This window comes from Electrona antarctica, assembly GCF_951216825.1.
Source record: "Electrona antarctica genome assembly, chromosome: 17".
Classification (NCBI taxonomy): domain Eukaryota; kingdom Metazoa; phylum Chordata; class Actinopteri; order Myctophiformes; family Myctophidae; genus Electrona; species Electrona antarctica.
Window position 1 is genome coordinate 24,107,180 of NC_136798.1, and position 20,000 is coordinate 24,127,179.

The 20,000-nt window shown below is 42.8% G+C and overlaps 1 protein-coding gene across 10 annotated transcripts in view; it reads right to left on the bottom strand.

Annotated features, from left to right (window-relative positions):
* lama2 (laminin, alpha 2) overlaps positions 1–20,000 on the bottom strand; it is a gene marked incomplete at its 3' end in the record, with an annotated part of 276,178 nt that overhangs the window by 220,049 nt on the left and 36,129 nt on the right. The window lies entirely within an intron of this gene.

The following is a 20,000-nucleotide window of genomic DNA, read 5'->3' on the forward strand; positions in this document are numbered from 1 at the left end:
AGACTGCTGTGTGCGTGTGTGCGTGCGTGCGTGTGTGCGTGCGTGCGTGCGTGCGTGTGTGCGTGCGTGCGTGCGTGCGTGCGTGTGTGATGGATGTGTTATTGTTGAGTACCGAGGCCAGATGTATGTTTGATCGAATAAGAAGAAGGTTGGAAAAGACAAGACCATCTCTCTCTCTCTCTCGCTCTCTTTCTATCTCTGTACCTGTCTCTCCGTCCCTTCCTCCCGGGGTGAGAGATGGAGAGACAGATAGAGACGGTCATTTAGGCAGAGAGAGAGGGGTTGGGGGTGGGAGGAGAGAGAGAGAGAGAGAGAGAGAGAGAGAGAGAGAGAGAGAGAGAGAGAGAGAGAGAGAGCGCGGGGGGGAGGGAGAGACAGAGAGAGAGAGAGAGAGAGAGAGAGAGAGTGAGAGAGAGAGAGAGAGAGCGAGAGAGAGAGAGAAAGATGGATGGGTGGAGGGAGTAAAATGGTAGAAAAGCAGATTGATGGAGAGCGAGGAGGAGAGGGAGAGATGGATGGAGTGTTGTTTAAAAGGGTCAGAGGAGGAATGAATGAGGGATGAGACATGGATAAGCCTCTGCAAGCGCACGCACGCACGCACGCACGCACGCACGCACGCACAGAAAACATAGGTGTGGAAATATCCATGATATCGGTATTGTTCAATAATGAAGGTACTATCCCAGAGTTGACTCAAGTTAACAGGAAGGTGTGAAATGTGACACCTCCGCCTCCCAAGGGAAGAGAGAGGAAGTCAGTGCCAAAACCACTAGTAAGTTCCACCAGCAAACTGCTTCTAAACAGCCAGACCTCATGGCTACAGTAAACCTCACAGCAGGGTGCTCCGGCCATGTGCTAGCACATGGCAGGTAATACTTCCTGGTTTTAAACCAATAGTAAGGTTGGCTATAAACCAACCACAGGAAGGTGCAGCAGCCAATTAAATGTTAGCTGATGTGAACCTGCCCAACAGGGCGGGTCTAAGGAAACAAAGGTTTTAAATGGCCTTGCGCCAGTTTCTACCAGTCAGATTCAAACCAACTACGAAGGATCCACACCTCATGTAACCACATGGACATGATGAAAAACAACTCACATTAGACCAATGGTAATTATTGATACATAATGCAAACTATTAATAATCAATGAATAATGTGTTATCCATGTGTTGTAACCTGCCTGTAATTGACAAATGCTATGTGTATCTCTGTCTTATCTGTAACAGGTTTTTTACCTAACTAAACCTAACTAAACGAAACTAACCAACTAGTTAAAACTAACTAAACGTCTAACCTAAACTGGGTTAAAACTAACCCTTAAACCAACCCTAGATAAATAGTTCATGTGTTTAAATGTATGTTTGTTAAACGACAATAAAAGTATAAAAGACACCTGAGTTATATTATTTAGACAGTTTGAGTAAAGACATACTCTATGTGCAGTTGTGGCCTTTCAGTAGGCGTAGCTATGGACCATGATGCTATCATCTTAGCAAGTTAAATCGTGGATAGCTATAATCTGAACAGTAAAAAACCATTCCGTGCGATTACTATTGTAATCGCGGTAATCTTTACTAAAACAAAAACTCCAAATAAGTAAAAAACCATTACGGTGTAATATACAACTATATTACGGTTCTTTTTTACTCCAAACGTAGTAAAAAACCATAGCGTGCGATTACTATCGTAATCGCGGTAAACTTTACTAAAACAAAAACTCCAAATGAGTAAAAAAACAGACGGTGCGATTATTATCATAATCGCGGTAAACTTTACTAAAACAAACGCTCCAAATGAGCAAGGTTAGTGTGCAATTATCAACTTAATCGCGGTAACTTTACTAACAATTTTAAACCAGTAGCCTTGTAACTTAAATAGTTCAAAGCACGGTTGATAGACGCCACAGCTCAGACGCAAAGTCTCAAGCATAGATGGTAAATCGCCTGATGTAACCACAGGCCTTGTACTAAATGTACAAACAAAAGTAACTCCAGCGTAAAACAGTACACCAGCTAAAAATCCAGTTTAGCACAGAGCTCTGAAGAAGCCAGCAAACCATAGGATAAAAAGCGTTACTGTAAAGCTAAAAGGTTGCTAACCTAAACACAGGCGACAATGTGATCCAAGTTCTGGGTTTTAATGACTACTCCAGAGTCAATGTCTATTCCAGCCTCTGATTCCAAGCAAGCTGAATGTCGTTGATTCAGGAGTGATTATTGTAACTAAGAGCTGGGCCATTATTGTTCCCAGTTTCCTCCTGGCTTTCAACCAGGGGAAAATGGCCGCCAGAGCAAAGCTAATTTGCTAAAACCATTAGCCTTTTGTCTTGCCTTCCACACTGTGACTACCACCCAGCCATAGGCGGGGGAGGGGCAGTGATGAGATAGGCGACAACAGGGCAACTTGCCTCTACTCTGATACTTCTAACCTAGCCATAAATGCGGGGGAAGGGCAGAGTAAACAGGCAGAGAGGGCCTAATGGTAACTTAAAATGGCCCCTAAACTGACACTGTAGAATAGTCATGCTGTGTTGCTTCACTCTCTAGAAGACTCTCCATCCTAGCCATAAGTGCGGGGGAAGGTAGAGTTTGGCAAAACAACAGGGCTCAAGATAGTGTCCACTCTCAACTCCTGCCATCAGCAGGGGGGGGGGGAAGGTCGTAAAACAGCCCAAATGCTAATTGTAACCTCACAAGAGGCACATGCAATAGGCTTGTGAATAAATGGAGCTAGGACAGCACTAACCACTAAGGCTAAAACTAATTGAGTGATAAGGGAGGCAGGTTTTATTAGCAATGAATGTGAAACCACTTTTAACTATGATACCCAGCTTAAATTAGACCAGAACCGTAACAGAAGGAAAAATACTGTAAACGCTAAACTGGCTAAAATCCCCTGTGTCAATGCTATAAAACTATAAAACCGTGAGAGCGCTTACTAAAATCCCAAAGATTCATAAGTTTGATAGGTGAAGTAAGGATGGCTTTATTCAACGAGTTAAAAGTTAGAAGCAAAGAGGCGCAATCAATATTCGATAATTTAGCGGCTGAGTGTGAAATTAGTCTGTCACAAAAATCTCCCAACACCGCAAAAGCGGACACATTTGGTAGGCTCAAAATAGCTTACGGGAAGTTAGCGGATAGCTATAGCGACTATTCCGAGGAATTGAAAGAAGCTAATTTATCACAAAATGCTTTGCAAGTAAATAGTGAGCTCCATGACTGCACGACTAAATACTATAACATGAGGAAATTGTTATTGGATTCAGTGTGGTTACAAGTGGAACCACAATGGTCAAACTTGTCTGACACAATAAACAAATTGATTAGTTCAGAGACAAGGGAACCAGCATCAAATGCATTAGATAAAGCTCTCAATGTTTTGAATTTAATATTACAGGACACCAAATCCTTAATAAGTCCGAAAAGGTCAATCCAAATGCTCTCTGACTATAAAAAGCTTGTCCGAGGAAGAGACAGGCTTAACCTGCAAGCCGCTCCGGCTGACCACGATCTAGGGCCAATAAAAATAGGGTCACTAACACGAAGGATCCAGGTCACAGCAGCGGAGCAGAAGGTCGGAGAGGTCAAGGAAGACTACACCAGAGACGTCACCTCGATGGGGGAAGAAACGGACGGGAGGCGACAGACGCCTGACCGCACTCTCACCCCAACAGATGACGTCACCCAGCGAGCCCCAGGGGGGCTCGCCACTACGTCAGCGGAGGACAACCAAGCTCCCCCCAAAGCGACACCAGAACAGCAGGGAACCTGCTGTGTCCTACCAACAGATGACGTCACCCAGCGAGCCCCAGGGGGGCTTGCCACTAAGTCAGCGGGGGAGAACCAGGCTCTCAACGGGACACCAGAACGGCAGGGAACCTGCTGTGTCCTACCAGAAGACTACGCCAGGTCAGCAGCACCGGAGGCCAGGGTGAGTCCAAAGGAAGAAACCACCCAGAGAGCTGCCGGGGCCAGCACAGCGCACGCTGTCACGGCGTCCGTCGCGGGAGACAACAGGAAGTCGACCGCCACAGAACAGTGGCGCACGCCACAGCAATCCCTCGCCTCGGAAGGGCGAGATGACATCAGAGCGGCAGACCTAGGTGAGACGAAACCGTCCTCCACCAGTGCAAGCAGCGGCCTGACACCCACAGAATCCACCCTGTCAAGGCATAAGCCCTTGAGTTTCACCAGGGCGGAGTCTGCGACGATCGCCCTGCTATGCCTACCCATGCCAGCAACCACTGCGGTAGTCCACCCCACAACAGCGACCACCACAACGTATCCCCTCCCGTCCGGCGAGGGTAAAGGTGGTCAGCTGGGGGGACCGCCCACAGCCAAACCACGTGGAAGCTGGGGAAAGCTTTGCAAAGCAGCGCTCTCCATCACAAGCCCTGCAGCCATCGGTAAGGTCACAATAAAACCTGCCGATGGCACCGATGGCAGAGGGAAAGTTAAGATGAAATTGTGCAATGTCTGCGAATTACGTCATGAATGACGAACGCGCACACACATGCCTCCCCCCCCCCCCCCCTAACACAGGGAGGGGGGCCAGGACGCGCACCAATCCCCCCCCTCCCCCCAACACCAGCAGGCCCAAAAAAGATGGCCGCCAGGAAGAATGTTGACAATTGGGGGAGTTGGCCACCACAAGGATTGGGGGAGCGCGCACACACAAAGCAAACCCCCCCCTCCAAACGCAAGGCAGGAAGTCCGAATGCACGCGCACACACACACACACACACACACACACACACACACACACACACACACACATGCTTCCCCCCCCCACACAGGGAGGGAGACCTCCAGGCTGTCACCAAGGCAGAGAAGGACAGTGACAACTTCATGTGTGTTTTTAACAAAAAGTGTATTGTGTGATTATTATTGTGTGATACAAGTTAACATTACAGAATACATAAACATTCCCCGGTTAACGAGTACAAACCAGAAAGTATAAAGTAACTCATAACTAGGGTAAAATGGTAAATTAATGTGTGGTATAAAATAATGTTAATCCTTCCTTTCCAGCAAGGGAAAAGCCTGGGTGGAAGGTGTGAATCGTGACACTTACAGTTGCCACACACAAACTGACAGCCCATGTCAATGACAGGGACAAAATAGTGTGTAGTAACACTTTTGAAATGTGATGACTAAATTGCAGGCCAGTTTGAAATAATTGCCTAAAAAATCCTGAAGGTAATAAAAGTGCCATGCTAAATTACACATTAGTTACTAAACACACAAAATCCAAGGGCTTTTACGAAAAAGACAGTAAAGTAAACCAGAACCCTTGTGAAATCTATCTCCAATCTGCTCAGGACCAAGCAAGTTTATGAGGGGTAATAAATGGCAGGAACCAACCTGCTTCTAAAATGTAACAAATTAAGTAGTGATCCACGAAGATATCACAAGTCAAGGTATTTGTTTGAACAAAGTGGAATCAAATTATAACAGAATTACAAGTAAGGAAACAAACAGGAACCTTAAAATGAGAAACTAATTCTGAAAAGATAAAACAAAGAACAATATTATAATTCCTTAACCAGTCAGTTCAAAGGCATGTTAAGCTAATCATAGTATAACTACTCCAAAGTCAATGTCTATTCCAGCCTCTGATTCCAAGCAAGCTGAAATGTCATTTGATTCAGGGGTGATTATGGAAGCTAGAATTTCATAGTTCCCATTTTCCTCCTGGCTGTCAACCAGGTGAAAATGGCTTTGTGTTTATCAAACCCCCCCCCCTCGGCAGATAATCAATGTGTCGAAAACCAAACCCTTTATAAACGAAATGAGTGTTTGAAGAACCTCTTAATAAGTTTATGAATAGGTTCTTGCGGGGGGTGTGGAAATATCCATGATATCGGTATTGTTCAATAATGAAGGTACTATCCCAGAGTTGACTCAAGTTAACAGGAAGGTGTGAAATGTGACACCTCCGCCTCCCAAGGGAAGAGAGAGGAAGTCAGTGCCAAAACCACTAGTAAGTTCCACCAGCAAACTGCTTCTAAACAGCCAGACCTCATGGCTACAGTAAACCTCACAGCAGGGTGCTCCGGCCATGTGCTAGCACATGGCAGGTAATACTTCCTGGTTTTAAACCAATAGTAAGGTTGGCTATAAACCAACCACAGGAAGGTGCAGCAGCCAATTAAATGTTAGCTGATGTGAACCTGCCCAACAGGGCGGGTCTAAGGAAACAAAGGTTTTAAATGGCCTTGCGCCAGTTTCTACCAGTCAGATTCAAACCAACTACGAAGGATCCACACCTCATGTAACCACATGGACATGATGAAAAACAACTCACATTAGACCAATGGTAATTATTGATACATAATGCAAACTATTAATAATCAATGAATAATGTGTTATCCATGTGTTGTAACCTGCCTGTAATTGACAAATGCTATGTGTATCTCTGTCTTATCTGTAACAGGTTTTTTACCTAACTAAACCTAACTAAACGAAACTAACCAACTAGTTAAAACTAACTAAACGTCTAACCTAAACTGGGTTAAAACTAACCCTTAAACCAACCCTAGATAAATAGTTCATGTGTTTAAATGTATGTTTGTTAAACGACAATAAAAGTATAAAAGACACCTGAGTTATATTATTTAGACAGTTTGAGTAAAGACATACTCTATGTGCAGTTGTGGCCTTTCAGTAGGCGTAGCTATGGACCATGATGCTATCATCTTAGCAAGTTAAATCGTGGATAGCTATAATCTGAACAATAGGCTACATATAAACACTGGAAGTTCACACTGTATGACTTGTCTTTACACATGTTCCTCTATGGTGCACACACACACACACACACACACACACACACACACACACACACACACACACACACACACACCAACAGAATGAACCTCTTACAATGTATAGGACAGACCCTTGAATTGCTTCCCGGTGGTGAGAGTCACGGAAAGGTGCAGCAGTCAGTGCCAGAGCGGTGAACACCAATCACAGCCACTTGTCACCATAGAAGTGTTTGATTGGTCCGTGACATGATGTCACCATGTTCTCTGTTACACGTTGCCTTCTCGTTGACAAGTACTGCATGTCATTTGAACAAGTACAAATTCACACTTCCCACAAGCACAAGTCAGAGCAAAGGGCCTACAGACACTGTAAAGACCCATGCCTTCAGAATGGAGCCCACATCCCGCTGCTGTCAGGCTGAAACCTCTTATCTCCATATTTCTACTATTTATGTTTTTGGTTTTTTTAATGTCCTATATCGTCTTACAAGAGTGTCACAAAAAATGAGTGAACTTGCAGATCGTTCCTGCATGTCACTCCCCATTTCTCTCTCCCTGTTTCCTGTCACACTCCACCAAAGTATCAAAATAAATGCTAAAAAGACCCCAAAATACCATAAAAAACACTTTATTATGACTTGTATACCATTTAAACAATGCAGCTCGGTCATAAAAGGTAATTTCTTTGATAAATTGCCAATCACTGATAGTCATTTGGAGTGAAAATCGACGATTTAAATCAGTGGCTGATCGATCGGATCCCCTCTAGCTATGTACTGCTTTCTTAAATGTTGAAAACATTTAGAAAAACATTGAAAAATGTTGAATGATTTCAACATCCAAAACAGGCACGCCAGAGAAACAGCTGAGAGTCAAGTCCTGCATTTTGCTGGGATCATTATGAAGCATCACCTCTTGTTCTACCACAAAATAATGGCACACTTTAAAATGTTTTCTTTCTTCCACCCGCCCTCCTCAAACAATGCAACTGTGGAAAATGGAAATGGAATGACTTGATCGTTTAATGTCACACTTGTCAGCATGTCACATGCCGCTGTCTGCATATTGAGCAGGAGTCTGATAGCAGGACAGTATAAACAACTGAAGTTCTGCACACACACACACACACACACACACACACACACACACACACACACACACACACACACACACACACACACACACACACACACACACACACACACACACACACACACACACACACAGGGCACCTAGGCAGCTAATGCCAGCGTGCCACGGGTGAGACTCCCGATCCCGACGAACTTTTCTATGTGTCACACCCCACATCTCTCCCCATTTCCTGTAAGTCTGCTGTACCTATCAATAAAGACAGAAAGAGCCCCCCAAAATATATATATATTAAAAAAGATGTCTCTCCCAGCCCACCCGACCTCCACGGTCAAACCAGCCATGAGGTGAGCAGGTGAGTCACTGCTTATAGCAGCTGAAGGCCAAGTACAGAGACACTCCCACCAACACAATGCAGTGCCTTCATCCATTGCATCCAGTAATCCAATCCAGTGCACAAATACAAAAAATAAACTGTTTGGACATACATGTTGTTTACATTTAAATAACTGAGGTCCCGCATGTTGTTTACATTTAAATAACTGAGGTCCCGCACAATGTTCCCTCTAAAAAAAATTCGGTCTGAGCAAACACTCAAACTTCCTGAGCAGACATCAGCAACTACTGAGCAAACATTACGTCACCTTGACACCAACTATCCAAACGTTAGATAATGCTAAGTGAGCGCCCCTCACTTCACACAGGTGGGATTTTTTTTCTTTTTTCCAAATGGATTTTGGTATACGAGTGAATCAATGTATAGTTACATAAAGTTACGCAAGTTACAACATTTTTATTTTATATCAAGGTGGTAGGCTAGCAATTTTAAGAATATTCAGTTAGTCTATATCAGTGGTTCTCAACCTTTTCAGGCTGTGACCCCCCAAAGTAATCATATTTGAACTGGGGACCCCCCACCCAGACAATCAACAGAATGGTTCCACAGATTAAAAAAAAAATTGTGATCTACAAGCTCGTTGTGAACTTGTAGATCGGCCATTTTCACAATTGTTGCCTCTTTCTTTATCATTTAATAATCTGGCCAATGTTTGACCAGTTTTTATAGCATGGTTTGCTGATTAGCCTACTTTTGATGCAGTAATGGTATTTTTTTCTTTTAGAGCCTTTGAGGTATTGTAAAAGTCTTAAAAGTCCTTAAATTGTCACTTCACTGTCATCTGGAGTCCCCCCACCCCCAAATCATGTGGGGACCCACAGGTTGAGAACGACTGGTAGGCTATATGAATACTCAATATTGCTTTACATGGGGGGGCATGAGAAAACGGAAATAATGTATTGGGACACACACACACAAGTTTGTTGGTTTGTGTTTTTTTACTCCTCGTTTCTCAGATTGTCGTCAAGCTGTATTAACAGATTGGAGAATTACAGAGAGGTTCCATATGGGGCTAGACCGCTAGAGATTGACGTTAGCTTCCACATGTTTCATTCACAAGCACACCGGACAGTCTGGAGGCTTGTTGTGCTGTAGTGATAACAACGTTAGCTAACCAGCTAACGAGAAGCTAACGTTAGTCCCCCTCTCTTGTTGTTGCGCACAGCCGTGCTTTTATCCACACTTCCATCCGTTCGCCTTTTAAATCTAAATGTCCCATCAACGCACGGGTCCAAGCAACGCCAGTTTATCTGGTTCTTGGGGTTTCATTAACACTGACTGCTGCTGCTGCTGCTGTTACGTCTCCACCTCTAAGGTCCCTACTCGCGCGCAGTCACACACAGGAGGAGTAGCCTCGGTAAATAACTGAGGTCCCGCATGTTGTTTACATTTAACTAACTGAGGTCCCGCATGTTGTTTACATTTAAATAACTGAGGTCCCGCATGTTGTTTACATTTAAATAACTGAGGTCCCGCATGCTGTTTACATTTAAATAACTGAGGTCCCGCATGTTGTTTACATTTAAATAACTGAGGTCCCGCATGTTGTTTACATTTAAATAACTGAGGTCCCACATGTTGTTTACATTTAAATAACTGAGGTCCCGCATGTTGTTTACATTTAAATAACTGAGGTCCCGCATGTTGTTTACATTTAACTAACTGAGGTCCCGCATGTTGTTTACATTTAAATAACTGAGGTCCCGCATGTTGTTTACATTTAAATAACTGAGGTCCCGCATGCTGTTTACATTTAAATAACTGAGGTCCCGCATGCTGTTTACATTTAAATAACTGAGGTCCCGCATGTTGTTTACATTTAAATAAATGAGGTCCCGCATGTTGTTTACATTTAAATAACTGAGGTCCAGCATGTTGTTTACATTTAAATAACTGAGGTCCCGCATGTTGTTTACATTTAAATAACTGAGGTCCTGCATGTTGTTTACATTTAAATAACTGAGGTCCCGCATGTTGTTTACATTTAAATAACTGAGGTCCCGCATGTTGTTTACATTTAAATAACTGAGGTCCCGCATGTTGTTTACATTTAAATAACTGAGGTCCCGCATGTTGTTTACATTTAAATAACTGAGGTCCCGCATGTTGTTTACATTTAAATAACTGAGGTCCTGCATGCTGTTTACATTTAAATAACTGAGGTCCAGCATGTTGTTTACATTTAAATAACTGAGGTCCCGCATGCTGTTTACATTTAAATAACTGAGGTCCTGCATGTTGTTTACATTTAAATAACTGAGGTCCCGCATGTTGTTTACATTTAAATAACTGAGGTCCCGCATGTTGTTTACATTTAAATAACTGAGGTCCCGCATGTTGTTGACATTTAAATAACTGAGGTCCCGCATGCTGTTTACATTTAAATAACTGAGGTCCCGCATGTTGTTTACATTTAAATAACTGAGGTCCCGCATGTTGTTTACATTTAAATAACTGAGGTCCCGCATGTTGTTTACATTTAAATAACTGAGGTCCCGCATGTTGTTTACATTTAAATAACTGAGGTCCTGCATGCTGTTTACATTTAAATAACTGAGGTCCAGCATGTTGTTTACATTTAAATAACTGAGGTCCCGCATGCTGTTTACATTTAAATAACTGAGGTCCTGCATGTTGTTTACATTTAAATAACTGAGGTCCCGCATGTTGTTTACATTTAAATAACTGAGGTCCCGCATGTTGTTTACATTTAAATAACTGAGGTCCCGCATGTTGTTGACATTTAAATAACTGAGGTCCCGCATGCTGTTTACATTTAAATAACTAAGGTCCCGCATGCTGTTTACATTTCTGACTAGTAAAGTATTCAATCCATCAGAAAAGGGTTTAAGTGGTTAAAATAATAAAGTACTGTTTGCAATGCTCTCAGGTAATTCCCTCGCACACACACACACACACACACAAGCACATCACACGCACACACACACACACACACACACACGCGCGCGCGCATGGCTGTCAACGTGTCTCAGCGGCTATACATGTCGTTTCCTAGGTAACAGCCGGTTTGTTGACATGTTGGATAAATGAGTGAGCTTCATAATAGATTGTCAAGTGCCTCTGCTGGACACGGCTGTGTGTGTAAGGATAATTTGTCAGAAAAGGTTCCCTTCTGGATTGAAGCTGTTGATTGCACTACATGTGTTTAGTTTGTACAGGCATTAAAGGTGATGTACTGTCATCTCAGAGTTAAGGTAGTTACCTACCTTATTATTATTTTGTTAAAATAAGTGTTAAAGAGCTCCATATTCTGTTACTTCTCATTGATATAGACTGTTTGTTAATAATCTCCCCGTCTCTACAGCTCTTTATTAAAGGTTTCATGCATTCATTTTGAACGCGGAAGCCACATAGTCAGAATGTTTACATTTAAATAAATGAGGTCCCGCATGTTGTTTACATTTAAATAACTGAGGTCCAGCATGTTGTTTACATTTAAATAACTGAGGTCCCGCATGTTGTTTACATTTAAATAACTGAGGTCCTGCATGTTGTTTACATTTAAATAACTGAGGTCCCGCATGTTGTTTACATTTAAATAACTGAGGTCCCGCATGTTGTTTACATTTAAATAACTGAGGTCCCGCATGTTGTTTACATTTAAATAACTGAGGTCCCGCATGTTGTTTACATTTAAATAACTGAGGTCCCGCATGTTGTTTACATTTAAATAACTGAGGTCCTGCATGCTGTTTACATTTAAATAACTGAGGTCCAGCATGTTGTTTACATTTAAATAACTGAGGTCCCGCATGCTGTTTACATTTAAATAACTGAGGTCCTGCATGTTGTTTACATTTAAATAACTGAGGTCCCGCATGTTGTTTACATTTAAATAACTGAGGTCCCGCATGTTGTTTACATTTAAATAACTGAGGTCCCGCATGTTGTTGACATTTAAATAACTGAGGTCCCGCATGCTGTTTACATTTAAATAACTGAGGTCCCGCATGTTGTTTACATTTAAATAACTGAGGTCCCGCATGTTGTTTACATTTAAATAACTGAGGTCCCGCATGTTGTTTACATTTAAATAACTGAGGTCCCGCATGTTGTTTACATTTAAATAACTGAGGTCCTGCATGCTGTTTACATTTAAATAACTGAGGTCCAGCATGTTGTTTACATTTAAATAACTGAGGTCCCGCATGCTGTTTACATTTAAATAACTGAGGTCCTGCATGTTGTTTACATTTAAATAACTGAGGTCCCGCATGTTGTTTACATTTAAATAACTGAGGTCCCGCATGTTGTTTACATTTAAATAACTGAGGTCCCGCATGTTGTTGACATTTAAATAACTGAGGTCCCGCATGCTGTTTACATTTAAATAACTAAGGTCCCGCATGCTGTTTACATTTCTGACTAGTAAAGTATTCAATCCATCAGAAAAGGGTTTAAGTGGTTAAAATAATAAAGTACTGTTTGCAATGCTCTCAGGTAATTCCCTCGCACACACACACACACACACACAAGCACATCACACGCACACACACACACACACACACACACGCGCGCGCGCATGGCTGTCAACGTGTCTCAGCGGCTATACATGTCGTTTCCTAGGTAACAGCCGGTTTGTTGACATGTTGGATAAATGAGTGAGCTTCATAATAGATTGTCAAGTGCCTCTGCTGGACACGGCTGTGTGTGTAAGGATAATTTGTCAGAAAAGGTTCCCTTCTGGATTGAAGCTGTTGATTGCACTACATGTGTTTAGTTTGTACAGGCATTAAAGGTGATGTACTGTCATCTCAGAGTTAAGGTAGTTACCTACCTTATTATTATTTTGTTAAAATAAGTGTTAAAGAGCTCCATATTCTGTTACTTCTCATTGATATAGACTGTTTGTTAATAATCTCCCCGTCTCTACAGCTCTTTATTAAAGGTTTCATGCATTCATTTTGAACGCGGAAGCCACATAGTCAGAATGGCGGTGTGTCGGAATGCCATTCCGACCCCGCTGAGGACCTCTGGGAGGTTTCAGTGAAAGTTGAGTCAACATCCTGCTCCCACCAGGACTTCCTACCCCGTGTCTGACTGCCAGTAACTAAGAGCATGTTTAGTCATGTGCTTTAGTAATAATAATAATCCCTCCTTACTCTCTCTCTCTCTCTCTCTCTCGTCCAGGCCGCAACATCTGGGCTTCGGGTTCAAATCCTTTGCCAAAACCAATATTGATACAGGGTACTGTAGATCTGTCAAAGATGTGTTTGAAATGTTATGCACATGATGAAACCAAATTATACAAGAACATACTGTACATTTCATATCCAGAACAGTGACGGGAAACACACAACCTGTGGTTTTGATATGATTATTAATTATAACACTTACAAAGTAGTTACGTTAATTAGTAGACACTAATTACCACCTGTCTTCGCGGGCTGATCTCCCCAGTGGAATCCCCTTCAGCCATAACTCTGATTAAACTGTGTCATTGGAGCAATTCAATTACTGCGAATGTTCCCAAAGTACTTGGAATTGTAGTTTGTTTCCAGTTTGTTTCAGGTCAAAGTAACCTAGACAAAGCAAAGAATGGCAATTAGTTTGTTACGGTTGCACATGCTTCGCCATTATTGGTATTGGTATGCGTTGTAACTTGAAGGGTGCTGGTTTGATGGGGCGAGGGGGTGGATCTGATGGTATTGCTGTTGTCGTCCGCATCAGGTTGGGATGCGGAACCTGATCAACTGGATCCAACCGGAACTGGTGTACAAAAACAGTCAGAGCTGGACTTCGTGTCTCCTATACAATACCCTATACATACATACTTCTTGTCTCCTATACAATACCGGTAGTTCTCAAAACGTTTTTATTTCAAGGACCATTATATCTTTGAGAGTGTACAAATGGATCCAAATAGAACCAAAATGGACAATTTTGAAACATTTGGTAACATTTGTACACTCTCAGACTTAGAGACCTGTAAGGATCCATTTGGAACGCCCTAGGAATCGTTAAAACTGACGATACCCATACAAATTAATATTGTTTTCTTGTGTTGTAAAATGTCCCACAAGACTTTTTGGGGGAAAGTGAATTGTGGGAGGCAGGAGGCTGTGGTTGGACTCCAAACCCTGGACTTAGAACTCAACGCAGCATAACTCAAGTGGATTTGATTAAACCTTCCAGACTCCTGTCTCATACAGAGCATCTGGTTTCTCCCTCCCAACATCCTTCCTCCAATACACTGATGCTGCATTCTTTGTGTGTGTGTGTGTGTGTGTGTGTGTGTGTGTGTGTGTGTGTGTGTGTGTGTGTGTGTGTGTGTGTGTGTGTGTGTGTGTGTGTGTGTGTGTTTATGTAAATCACAGCAGACCAAATGTCCTCTCCTAGACGGTCAGACACTTCAACAGAGAGAGAGAGATAAAGGATAAGCGGTCGGTGTGTGTGTGTGTGTGTGTGTGTGTGTGTGTGTGTGTGTGTGTGTGTGTGTGTGTGTGTGTGTGTGCGCGCGTGGTGTGGGTGGTTGTGTTTATGTGTGTATGTTTGTAATGCTGCCCTCTCCCAGACGGTCACAAACTCAGACTAAACAGGAAAACCACATAAGCAGTTAATACACACACACACACACACACACACACACACACACACACACACACACACACACACACACACACACACACACACACACACACACACACACACACACACACACACACACACACGCACACAAATTGTCTCCTGGAGGGCAAGTTTTGCTAGCCACTGTGGATCAGTCTAGGGGGGTGTCTAACTATTTCTCAGGAGACCCACGTTCCCTCTCAGGACTGAAATTAATCCTGCAGCCTATTGTGCAGGCTAATCTGCACAACATGGCCTTTCTCAGTCAACTACACTAGCAGTCTTCCATTCAGCGGGTCGTATTCCAGAGCTCCCCCACCCAAGGAGGTGGGACAGGTGGGGTGGGAGTGGGGGTCTTTGGAAGCACAGAATTGCTTTTAGGTACCGATTGAATTCAGATTAATTTCAAATCCTAATATGTTAATCTGGAATTACTGAGTACAATATGTGTATGGGAACTTTCTCCTGGTAAAGCCTTCTGTTCAAAAGCGCTTCTCAAACTTTGTGATGCCATCACGAGCATAAAAAATCTGAGCAAGACGCTGAACCCCTAATTGCTCCTGATGTGTTGGTTGGTGCCTTGCATGGTTTCCGCTGCTATCAGTGTATGAATGTGTGTGTGAATGGGTGAATGTAATGCACAATCTATGTAAAGCGCCTTGGATAAAGGCGCTACATAAATGCACCATTTACCATATTCAAGATTGCTATTGTTACATCTTATACACGAGTGCACAAGAGTATATAAAGTTCTTTGGTTTTGGTTCTTCAGCATTGTAAGCAGCAGAAATAACGAGAAATAATAGGCCCCATGTACGGCAGTCATATCGGCAAGACATCGGGCCACTTACCAATAATACTGACTGATTAAGGTGTTGTGTTCCATTCTGGTCAAACAGAGCCAGGGTGCTGCTATTGTGCATGTTAGCTCACTGGAAAGGTGCTGTTGCACCAAATGGAACAGAGCCTTAATTAATATCATTGGTGTAACACCTGTGAAGGAAGGAAGTGGGACAACATTGTGGTAATATGCAGAGTGTAGAGTAGGAGAGTAGCGACACGCTTTGATCTCGCCGCAAAGCGGGCGACTATGGGCTATAGTTCCAAACATTGCTCCTATGGCTGAGCCATTGAGATAGAATGAGCACTTCCGCATTCCATTGTTACAATGGAAGTCAACGCTAGTGTTGCCACTCTCTTACTAGATTACTCTGGTAATATGGCTGCTGCGTGTAGCGCCAATAAAGGATAGTAGAGAAAAATAAGACTAATAAAGAAAAATAGCAAAGTCAGTCATGGCACAGGAACACATTAAGGTGCGTTCAGGTTCTATATGTGCATGGGTCTTATTAAACACTGTATTCTTGTATATGTGTATTAGTAGATATTTATGTGTTGTGTACATAAATAAACAATTCAGTGTTTAAAAGTCAAATTGTTACATTTTAATGTTGATTCGCAAATAATTGATTGATTAATATTCCCATTCCTGAAATGTTGCTCAGCCTTCTAGCAAGTATGCAATCACTAAGAATAGATTAGAAAATAAAATTATCAAATAGAATACTTATGTTACAGAACTTTAGAATAAATGCTGGAAAAAATAGTGTGCGTCATTGTTTGTGTGTGTATGTGTGTGTGTGTGTGTGTGTGTGTGTGTGTGTGTGTGTGTGTGTGTGTGTGTGTCTGTGTGACTGTGTGTGTGTGTGCGTGCGTGCGTGCGTGCGTGCGTGCGTGCGTGCGTGCGTGCGTGCGTGCGTGCGTGCGTGCGTGCGTGCGCTATAACTCCTAAGTGGTTGAGGTGATTTAGTTCAGCCTAGCCCAGCCAGCAGTAAATCTAGCATCCTATGCACCAATTGCTTGCACACACACACACACACACACACACACACACACACACACACACACACACACACACAGAGCTGTCTCCAAGGTGCTTGTGGATGATTTAACAAAGTCCTCATCACTGCCTCATCAGGTATGGACTCTGTTTGTGTGTGTGTGTGTGTGTGTGTGTGTGTGTGTGTGTGTGTGTGTGTGTGTGTGTGTGTGTGTGTGTGTGTGTGTGTGTTTGATTTAAGTGGGAACTCATAAGCTAGCCCAGGGTTAATACTCCAGTGCACACTTCTAGCCAAGGCCAACTGAAATACACACACACACACACACCACACACACACACACACACACACACACACACACACACACACACACACACACACACACACACACACACACACACACACACACACACACACACACACACACACACACACACACACACACACACACACACACACACACACACACACACACACACACACACACACAGGCCCAGGGGATGTGTTAGTACTGGTAATGAAAACATGCCAATCTGTAGATTTACAGGAAAGAACAACTTGACCTCCAGCCCTGTGATGAGTTATCATCTCCTAGCTCCTACTGCTGCAGTTTACACACATACAACCAGCCACACATCTCAGACTGTAGACTATTTACACACACACGCACGCACACACACACACACACACACACACACACACACACACACACACACACACACACACACACACACACACACACACACACACACACAACATACAGGTAGCTACTATTAGCTGAGTTTATTATACGTAGGACCACAATGGAAACAGGGTATGTTATCCTTTTAGCCTACATGTATGACTGTGCCCTGTGCTGTTTGCATTTCTGCCTAATAAAGTATTCAATCAATCAATTGTATACGGCTACATTTGACTTACAGACATATACAACAACCATACACATCTCTGCTGCTGCATTGCACTTACAAACGACCAAAGACCAGAATAATAGAACAGAGAATAATAGAATGTAATTGAATAGAAACATATCAAATAAACACTTCTTGTAAACAACCTGAAACATAACTAGCACTGAGGCTCCTCATGGCTTCCAAACTCTGCATCAGAGACATACAGTATGTGGCTGATGGAAGCCTGACTTATACTTCACATCTACGCATTGTGAGCTTTTAGTCATTTTTAAGTGGTGCAACCACTTCCTTAAGTGACTATGTGTGTGGCTGGGTGGCTGGGTGGGTGGGTGCGTCTGAGCACGAAAACAGCATGGTTGTTTTTCACCACCTGTGTGCAACCTAACACACACACAAACACACACGCACATATTAACTGTATATATATGGTGATTTTGGGTGTGCCAGTACAGTACAGTGACAGTACAGTACAGTGGAGGGTACAGTAGAGGGACCCCCACACGGTAACTCTGTCATTTCTCAACCGTTTCGTTCCTGTGGGTCTGGAACTCCCACTTTTAATCCCTCTTAAATCCCCCTTTCTTAATGCCCAGGAAATTAATGCTATACCCTTTTGACAGAAATATGAAATCTGAGTTTCATTCAGTAGCTGAGTAGCCCATCAATAGATATGTCATGTTAATAGTTAAGAGTTTAATGCCCCAACCTTCATACAGAACATAATCTTTAATTGTTAAAGAACCCTTTTCAACAATCCCCCAACTTTGAGATACAATTCCCCCGGAGAGAGGAGAACATTGCTCATTGTGCGTGCGTGCGTGCGAGCGTGCATGCGTGCGTGCGAGCGTGCGTGCGTGCGTGCGTGCGTGCGTGCATGTGTGCACGTGTGAGCGTTGGAGGGGGATCTGACTCATTTGTTCTTGTATCTGTGCCTATTTTGTATTTATCTGGCATCTATATTTTCTGTGTGTGCGTGCATGTGTGATTGTGTGCATGCATGTGTGTTTATGTGTGTCTGTGTGTGTGTGAGCATGCACAAGCGCATGCCAGTGTTTTATGTCTGTCAGGTCAGGAAATAGCACTGCTCTCTCGATGTGGACAGGGGTGTCACAGGGGATTGTGGGTAATTGGGAATCCAGATGGACATGCATGAGTTTCCAGGAACGGGTCGTTGCCACGGAGATGACACAGAACACGACGACTAGAACGTAAAATATCTCTTCTTTTTAGTCTTATTTTATCTATTTCCTCTCTCCTCTTTCTTACATTCTCCTCTGTTGTGGCTCCTCGTGCAGGATAGGACAATAGTCATTAGCGTTTAATGTAATAAAATAATGTGAATTATATTTATCGTGAAATTGTCCAATGGACCGCTTTTTCCCCATCTACACCAAATCTCTTCGCCAAAACGCAATATGTGCTCGAAGAGCTTGTAGCAAGTGGTTACAAATGTGGCATTTTAAAGGTTTTATTTAAATTATGGCCATAATATCGTGAATCGCACTATTGTGGTCACAATAATTGTGACATGAAATTTTCATGTCCCTCCTCTCCTCTGCTCTCCTCTGCTCTCCTCTCCTCTCCTCTCCTCTCCTCTCCTCTCCTCTCCTCTCCTCTCCTCTCCGTTGATTAATGAGTGCGAGAGCCAGGAAATAGTGCGCTATTGGCTTAGCTTTAAATTGTTGATTGGGCCCAAGTTGACCAATCACCAAAGAATGTGACCAAAGGTCATGAATATTGTGTCCGCACGCACACACACACGTGCAGGAAGAGGCTGCTGTTCTAGCCCCAGGTGTTCTCTCGTGGGAATTGAACCCACACCCTCTGCAGCGGTAGAAAGGAGCCTCAGGGTTCATTAGTTCCTACCGAGCTCTCTCACTCTCATTGATAATGTGGTAGCGTGGACAGCTGCCATAGAATTTCAATAAAGTTATTACAGAGGTAAATGTTGTTTCACGTGTGATGTAGGAAATGTTGGAACATTCTGCCCAATAGCGTGGTACAGTTCACCACTTCAGTCCTATAAAAAAAATGTTTTTTTTCGAAATATTACCAAAATCTATACTTTTTTAAGAGCTGGTCTACAAGCTCAAAATGCATGTGATGCAAGATCTTGTGAACTTGTGGATCTGCTATTTTCAAACACAGTTTTATGATGAAAGGGTATGAAGACTTTGACTTGGCAACACATCTGCTTTTTGAGTTGAATTCAATGCAGAATTGGCCACATATTGCTTACGTTGGGGGTCCCAGACGTTTAGCTTAATGTGCAACATTGTTTTCTCACTCATCAGTAAAAAAAAAAACCCTCATACTAAGGATATACACTACAGGGTACAGTATATCTGCACATCTCTAAAGTTACAATTTAAGGATATGTTTAATACCAAATTGGCCAAATTG